Below are 8,967 nucleotides of genomic sequence, written 5' to 3'. Positions count from 1 at the left end.
ATACACCGGGGCCCTCTTTCTCTCTCTCTGATGTCCAAATAATACATGACACATGCTTGTATTTTCCCAGAGTACTTGCACTTTTCTCTGAACTCGCTTTCTCTCGTCCTGGGAGATGGATCCCTCCTCTGTCGCTCTCCTTGAGGTCTCTTCTTCTTTTTCCCCTGCTAAAAGGGTTTTTTAAGGAGTTTTTCCCTGGCCGATGTGAGGGTCTAAGGACAGAGGGTGTCGTACCATGTACAGTCTGTGAAGCCCTTTGAGGCAAATCTGTGATTTGTGATTTTGGGCTATATAAATAAAATTGATTTGATTTGATTTAGAAATTTATAAGAGCTTTGAAACTATAATATTAGAAATTCCACCGAACAGAGCCCCCACGTTAATTTCCTTCCTAGGAAAACTGAAAGTGCATACTATTTAAAGACACAGCGACATCTAGTGCATTCTTTCAGCCTAACATAAACAAACGGTACAGATGGCTCAATCAGGTTGACTTAAGTCAACACATATGTCGATACACTAGTTGAGCAGAACATAAAGACTTATCCCCAAAAGTATGTGAGGCATGTGTTACAGCATTCGGCCAATAGTGGACTCCCACCTTTTTTATTGGCTGTTTGGGGAGGGTCCCTTCCCATTTCAGTATGACAATGACCATGGCCCAAAGCCAGGTCTATAAAGAAATGTTTTTCCCAGTTTGGTGTAGAAGAGCTTGACTGGCCTCGACCTTATCCAATTCCCATGGGGTAAATTGGATCACTGACCGCACGCCAGGCCTCATCGGCCGACATCAGAGTGTGATAACCTCAGGAAATCTCTGCAGCCAAAATGAGATTCTTCCCAGATGAGTAGAGGCTGTTATAACAGCTTATTAATGGCCACAGTTTTGGACACATGCAGCCATTTAGTGTATATCTCTAACCCCAACAGTGTACTGTAAGAGTATCCTCTTTGCTTTTTTCTTGCAGTTTGGTGTTTCAGGTTCATTAAATAAAGCATATGAGATGCTCAGACAGAAAATTGTGGCGCAAACCAATATATATTTCCTGTTAAAGAAAACTCCTGCCTAATTGGGCGGCTCATATTCACCCCCGTGTTTACCTGCTCTCTCTGCTCCGCACTCTAATGATGCTGCTTCCTGATGCTGCTGTTTCTTCTCTGTTTTGGCTTCACTTTTCTGCTGTGCTGAATGCATTTTTGTTTGCACTCCTTGATTAAGGACTGGCAGTGATCTTTCTCTGTGCACTCATCTGCTGCTCAATATGTTTTCATGGGAAGTTATGCCAAAAACATATTGCATTTACCTTTTCTTTTTGAACTCCATATTTTTGATATATTGAATCTATGCGTCCCTTTCAAGGTAATCAAACCATTTCTTATTTTAAAACAATTTCTCTGTACCCTCACGGTCTACTCAGCTTTTGCCATATTTTTGTGTTAATAAAGACCATAAAGGCACCTGTTGTGAAATAAAGCGTAACACTCAATACAAGTTTATCTCATGTGTGAGTGTGTTTTTGGCAGTGATGGAAGAAGTACTCAAATCTTTTACTGAGTAAAAGTTGTAAAACTACAGTTTAGAAATACTATGTTGTAAGTAAAAGGCCTGCATTCAAAAATAAAATTAAAATAAAAGTACCTATGATGCAGTGCCTCTTTGCTCTGTTATTTTATTACATTTTTTAATAAAATCTGTATATTTTGTTATTTTCAATACAGTTACCCCAACCAAATATCAATAAAGTCAATCAATAGAGTATTTCTAATTCTGATTCTTTTGGACCGCAGCCTATATCAAGAACAGGCTTTAACATATAATAATATTTTACCTATGACCTTGCTGCCTCTATATTAGACTAAAGATGATGTCACATGATGACCTGCGGGTCAAAGGTCATCATTTATTGAGCCCTCAGTTACGATAACTTGTGCAGGTGTGCGCCGGGACGCTGCAGTAGTAATTAACATTGTTTATACGGTGAGTTCCATATATGATTGAATAGCACGTTATTACTTTTTTGTCATATGGTAATCGCGTTTAACTGCGCCAACATGCACCATTGCGATAAGTTAAATGTTGGTCCTGACTGCTGGTTCTTCTGATAAATAGTTAGCAGTCATGATGACGCTCACCAGTGTGTGTCTGTGCAGTGGTTCATGTTGTCATGTGGTTTGCCTCTTTAAAGCTGTTGTGGTTTTGCTGTTGTCTGCAGACCAGTGAGTGAATAGAGACAGAATTATTAGGACTTTATTCCTTTTTGCATTTCTTGGTTGTTCAGTCAGCTGTTAGTTGTGAATGAGTCACATAATGAATTTGTGTATAATGAGCCATTAGCTGTATTTGATAAATGCATGGATATTTTTTGATGTGAATATAATTTTTAAATCTGTTTACTGATTGACTGTTTCCTTTTAAATATTCCTGCAAAACAGAAAAGTGCAAATCTGACGATGTTCTGTCAGGCTTGGGTCCTAAACCTCATCACTGCTGAAATGAGCACTTAGTTTTTGAGTTAATCTGGCTCCCTATGAAAGACCAAATGGTCCTAGTCTGGCCCTTTTGGTTTACATGTTCCAGAACCACCTTTGAAAACACAGATAATCCCATTATAAAGTTCTGTACCAAACCCTTTATGTTCGTGTCATCTTTGTTGAGATCAGGTTTTTAGTTTGTGATATTTATATCAGTGGTTTATTCACTTTTTATCTTACCTCTTTAATTGTGTTGCATTTAGTCTATTTGTCCAGTGCAGGGAGGTATATCTTTTATGCCACAAGAGAACAATAGCGCGTGCTGCCTTTAAGTGCCAGTTAAGCAATCTTTACTTTATTATCCACAGTAATAAGTTGAATTTGTATGATGTCATAACATGTTTAATATAAGTTATTTTAATAATTAATTGTATTGAATGACTTATTTTGAGAAAAGTAAAACTTACAATTTAATTGGAGATGATTACATTTTTCATAACGATGTGTGAAAAAACTGTAAACTCTTACAAGCACTACGAGGGAGCTTATTAAAAGAAGAGTATGACATTTTTGGGAAATTTTAAAATGCTGTTCCACGTGCCCCTTTTTAACTGTGAGGAGCTGCCCATCTGAAGGTCTCTGCATGGCCCTGTGCGGGGTAGTTTAATCTATAAATACTACATCATCATTTTTGGTTGATTGATGTTTTGTATTACCAGTCTCAAGTACCTCAAAACTGTACTTCCAAAAGTCATCAAAGTTGTGACTGAAACATCGTTACATCAACACACTTTTTACAGAAAAAGACTCAGACGGCTTGGATGACTGTTACTTCTTTTTTCTTCCTTTCTATTTTTGTCAGTTTTTCCATATCTGTGCAGTGACCAACAAGTCTAAATGTCCATGTTCACAAGTTTCCATTACATTTATTGTTATTTAATCATCAAAGACCTGCCAATGGAATCTCAAGGGATAAGCTTTATCACAGCTGTGTTTTATGTGTTGCAGGTTGCAGTAGGGAACAAATATTTGTAAGGCTTTGTTTACTAACATAACATGACCTTTTGCACACACACACACACACACACACACACACACACACACACACACACACACACACACACGCACACACACACACACACACACACACACACACACACACACACACACACACACACACACACACAGTTCCAGACTGAGGAGTAAAGAGGAACATGCAAACAGGATCTATTGTAATGAGATCTTTAAGTCCAAACTTGGAGAAAATGGAGTGTTAGTATTCATTTTTATAAATGAATATGCAGAAACTTAACAATCTGAATAGTTTTGTTTACTAATTTGAGGATTAAAGTCGTATCTCAGCTTAGTGGTTCCATCTAGTGGTTAGTCTTGAAACATGCATGCAAACACACCTACATAGATGTACAGGGAGCAGAAAAAATAAACAGAAGACACACAGTAGGAAGTCGAAGTTTTAATCAGGATAATTTTATTAGAAGCAATTCATAAAAAATGAATTATTACAAGTTCAAACATTTTTAAGATAAAAAATCTTGGATTGACCTCCTTTACTTTACTTTTCATTTGCCTGTAAACAGGCTGCTAAACAGCAGGCAGAGATATGCAAAAGAATAAACTCAATATGGGAGAGATTCTAGTATGTATCTTTCAAAATTCCCTTTTGGCAGTAATGCCATTACAATATGGGATGATGGAATAATCAAGTGAAATATGTCTGTTTTGCCCATATGTGCAGGATGAAAACAACAAACACAATTTCATAATGACATTAGTGAAGCAAATCAAAACAAAAAGAGAAACGATTCAAACACGCTTTGACTGCAAAACCTCCTGCTGTAAATGACTGGAAGTAAAAGGCACATGAATGGGGATATTTAACAAGATTCTCCAGCAGCCACTTTTCAACAGTGCCAGCAGTACTATGGCTATAGCGGATGGACTGTATACCTTAAAAACCCAACAGAGTTTTAAGACTGTGGTTCTAAGACATAACTGCTGGTATTGAGTTGAGTAAAGTGACAGAGGTTTCCTGATGATATTGTCAGAAAATATGGTAATATCCATTTTTCACAGGGAGTTTTCACTGAGGTCACAGACTAGTCATACTTGGAAGCTACTCAGTACAAACAACACCCCCTCTGCACAAACAAAACCACCTACAGTAGTTAGGGATTAAAGTGCATCGCAAAACAACCCCCCACAGGAGTGATTATTTGTATTTTGAATGGATTATAAAGCAACCAACCTAGTTACATTTTCTAATTAGAGCCTCAGGGCAATCGCACCGAGCACTGGTCCCATACAGCAAGAGCTGTATGGGACTACGGTTATACTGTGGATTTTTTCTTCTTCCTCTTCCGGACGCAATTTCGTCCCGCTACTAGTCCTACAACTTGAAGAGTTGCAGGACAAATTATATATCAAAACGTGCGGTTTGATCGTGATCGGTGTGCTATTACTTTTCTCTGCAGAATACGAATTTTTTGCGACGTAAGTAAAATTTTGCATTGAAATAAATGGGACGGCCGAAAAAAAATGGAACGAGGTGATCCATGTTTTGAAGCTGCCATCCGCTGTGCCATCTTGGAACTCCTTCAGATGAAACCATCTAGCAAGTCTACATACCAGGATGTCTCTGAGAACTCCTTCCTGGAATGTTTAATGAGAATTCAATATCAGGATATCTTCGAAAAATACAAGACCTATAAAACAGTGCTTTGGTATATAGGTGTTGATTGGGCTCAGCTCTGCTAATAATACAAATTAAGAAAAGCAGGGAAATTGCAGCTTCAGAAAGACCCTGGGATTTCATGGGCTCTTTCCCATAGAGTTCCAGAGGTAATGTGTTCTCTGTTGTATTTATGGAGTATTACACCCATTCGGTTGAGCTTTACAGAAGAGAGGTTGTCCAAGTCACTCACCAACAAAATTATAACCTGATGGGGAGTACCAGACTACATCATGTTACCCCTAAATTCCACTGCATGCATAATGGCTGCAGATCCATCAGCGGAGCCAATACGCATTCATTATAATCACTGTGTGAGGTTCCACCGACTCCAGATCCGCTGCGTAGTGAGTCCGTCGTCGCACCGCCATCCATCAGCCCTGGCAAAACTTGCGCAGAGCTTCGATTTTTGACAGACGATGGAGCACGGCGCATCAATTCAGCACAGAGCTGATACCATGTGAACCAGTAACTTTGTCGCTGAGATCATATGAACCAGTAACTCTGCCGCTGAGACCATGTGAACCGATGACACTGTCGCTGAGACCATGTGAACCAGTAACTCTGCCGCTGAGACCAAGTTAACCAGTAACTTTGTCACTGAGACCATGCGAAACAGTAACTCTGCCACTGAGACCATGCAAACCGGCGACTGCCACTGAGACCATGCGAACCGGCGACTGCCACTGAGACCATGCGAACCGGCGACTGCCACTGAGACCATGCGAAGCTGCGACTGCAACTGAGACCATGCGAACCGGCGACTGCCACTGAGACCATGTGAACCTGCGACTGCCACTGAGACCATGCGAACCTGCGACTGCTACTGAGACCATGCCAACCGGCGACTTCCACCGAGACCACTCTGTCGCTGACGCCTGGATTCCACTGGATGCGTAACGGCTGCAGATCCGTCGTCGGAGCCGTTATGCACCCATTATAATCAATGTGTGAGATTCCACCGACTGCAGATCCGCTGCGTAATGAGTCCCACAACGCAGGGCCATCCGACAGCCCTCGCAACACTTGCGCAGAGCTTCTATTTTTGTCGGACGACGGAGCACTACGCATAAATTCAGCACAGAGCAGATCGTTCAGGACAGGAAGTCTTGCACAGACACAAAATAAAACACCGGTATATTTTCAAAATAAAATACCTCGGGTTCGCTAACGAGGTCGGCCGGCTCGTTAACAAGCCGGCCGACCTCGTTAGCGCTCGTTAAGACGGAGTCGCTGGATTTGTCTCCAGTCATTAACGAGGAGATGTTGATTATCTTCCAGTTATATCAATTGATTAGGCGTGAATTCGCGAGATCTCGTGCGTCCTCGGGACTCTGCTGTCCGCAACAGCTCCGACACAGACGGATCCGGTGGGTGTTGACGGACTGCGTAGATATGCAGCCGTTGCGGACAGACCCCTGTCGGAGTCGTTACGCATCCAGTGGAATCCAGGCGTGAGAGACCATGTGAACCAGTGACTGTCGCTGAGACCATGTGAACCAGTAACTCTGCCGCTGAGACCATGTGAACCAGTAACTCTGCCGCTGGGACCATGTTAACCGGTGACTGCTACTGAGACCATGCGAACCGGCGACTGCCAATGAGACCATGCGAACCTGCGACTGCTACTGAGACCATGCGAACTGGCGACTGCCACCGAGACCATGCGAACCGGCGACTCTGTCACTGAGAGAACATGTGAACCGGTGACTGTCGCTGAGACCATGTGAACCAGTAACTCTGCCGCTGGGACCATGTTAACCGGTGACTGCTACTGAGACCATGCGAACCGGCGACTGCCAATGAGACCATGCGAACCTGCGACTGCTACTGAGACCATGCGAACTGGCGACTGCCACCGAGACCATGCGAACCGGCGACTCTGTCACTGAGAGAACATGTGAACCGGTGACTGTCGCTGAGACCATGTGAACCAGTAACTCTGCCGCTGAGACCATGTGAACCAATGACTCTGTCGCTGAGACCATGTGAACCAGTAACTCTGCCGCTGGGACCATGTTAACCGGTGACTGCTACTGAGACCATGCGAACCGGTGACTGCCACCGAGACCATGCGAACCGGCGACTCTGTTGCTGAGAGACCATGTGAACCGGTGACTCTGTCGCTGAGACCATGTGAACCAGTAACTCTGCCGCTGAGACCATGTGAACCGATGACTCTGTCGCTGAGACCATGTGAACCAGTAACTCTGCCGCTGAGACCATGTGAACCAGTAACTTTGTCGTTGAGACCATATGAACCAGTAACTCTGCCTCTGACACCATGTGAACCAGTAACTCTGCCGCGGAGACCACGCGAATCTGCGACTGCCACTGAGACCATGCGAACCTGCGACTGAGACCATGCGAACTGGCGACTGCCACCGAGACCATGCGAACCGGCGACTCTGTCGCTGAGACCATGTGAACCAGTAACTCTGCCGCTGAGACCATGTGAACCAGTAACTTTGTCGCTGAGACCATATGAATCAGTAACTCTGCCTCTGAGACCATGCGAACCAGTAACTCTGCCAGCGGAGACTAGTCGGACCGGCGACTGCCACTGAGACCATGCAAACTGGCGACTGCCACGGAGACCATGCGAACCGGCGACTGCCACTGAGACCACGCGAATCTGCGGCTGCCACCGAAACCATGCGAGCCGGCTCTGTCGCTGAGAGACCATGTGAACCTGTGACTCTGTCGCTGAGACCATGTGAACCAGTAACTCTGCCGCTGAGACCATGTGAACCAGTAACTTTGTCGCTGAGACCATATGAACCAGTAACTCTGCCTCTGAGACCATGCGAACCAGTAACTCTGCCGTGGAGACCACGCGAATCTGCGACTGCCACTGAGACCATGCGAACCTGCGACTGCTACTGAGACCATGCGAACCGGCGACTGCCACCGAAACCATGCGAACCGGTGACTCTGTCGCTGAGAGACCATGTGAACCAGTAACTCTGCCGCTGAGACCATATGAACCAGTAACTTTGTCGCTGAGACCATATGAACCAGTAACTCTGCCTCTGAGACCATGCGAACCATTAACTCTGCCGCGGAGACCATGTGAACCAGTAACTCTGCCGCTGAGACCATGTGAACCGATGACTCTGTCGCTGAGACCATGTGAACCAGTAACTCTGCCGCTGAGACCATGTGAACCAGTAACTCTGCCACTGAGACCATGTGAACCGATGACTCTGTCGCTGAGACCATGTGAACCAGTAACTCTGCCGCTGGGACCATGTTAACCGGTGACTGCTACTGAGACCATGCGAACCGGCGACTGCCACTGAGACCATGCGAACCTGCGACTGCTACTGAGACCATGCGAGACGAGGAAGACCACTTTTTAGTTTTAGACTTATCTTTTCTCTTTGTTTTTACATAATTTCATATGAAAAATACTATATAGTATCAATTTCTTTAAATGAGATTAGAATTTTACGGAGCCCCCCAGGGGACACGGGGGAAAAAAAAAAGATGGGTGAAAAAAAAAAAAAAGATGAGTGAAAAAAAAAAATGATGGGTGAAAAAAAAAAGAGGACGGACTTTTGCGAGATCCTGAGATACTTTTGCGAGATCCCGAGATACTTTTGCGAGATCCTAAGATACTTTTGCGAGATCCCAAGATACTTTTGCGAGATCCTGAGATACTTTTGCGAGATCCTGAGATACTTTTGCGAGATCCCGAGATACTGACGAAAGAAGAGGAGCAATGGAGGAGCGATATTCGCCTA

The sequence above is a fragment of the Centropristis striata genome, chromosome 23 (genome assembly GCF_030273125.1).
Source record: "Centropristis striata isolate RG_2023a ecotype Rhode Island chromosome 23, C.striata_1.0, whole genome shotgun sequence".
NCBI classification, from domain to species: Eukaryota; Metazoa; Chordata; class Actinopteri; order Perciformes; family Serranidae; genus Centropristis; species Centropristis striata.
The sequence above is the reverse complement of the archived record's forward strand: the minus strand, read 5'-3'. Positions refer to the sequence as shown.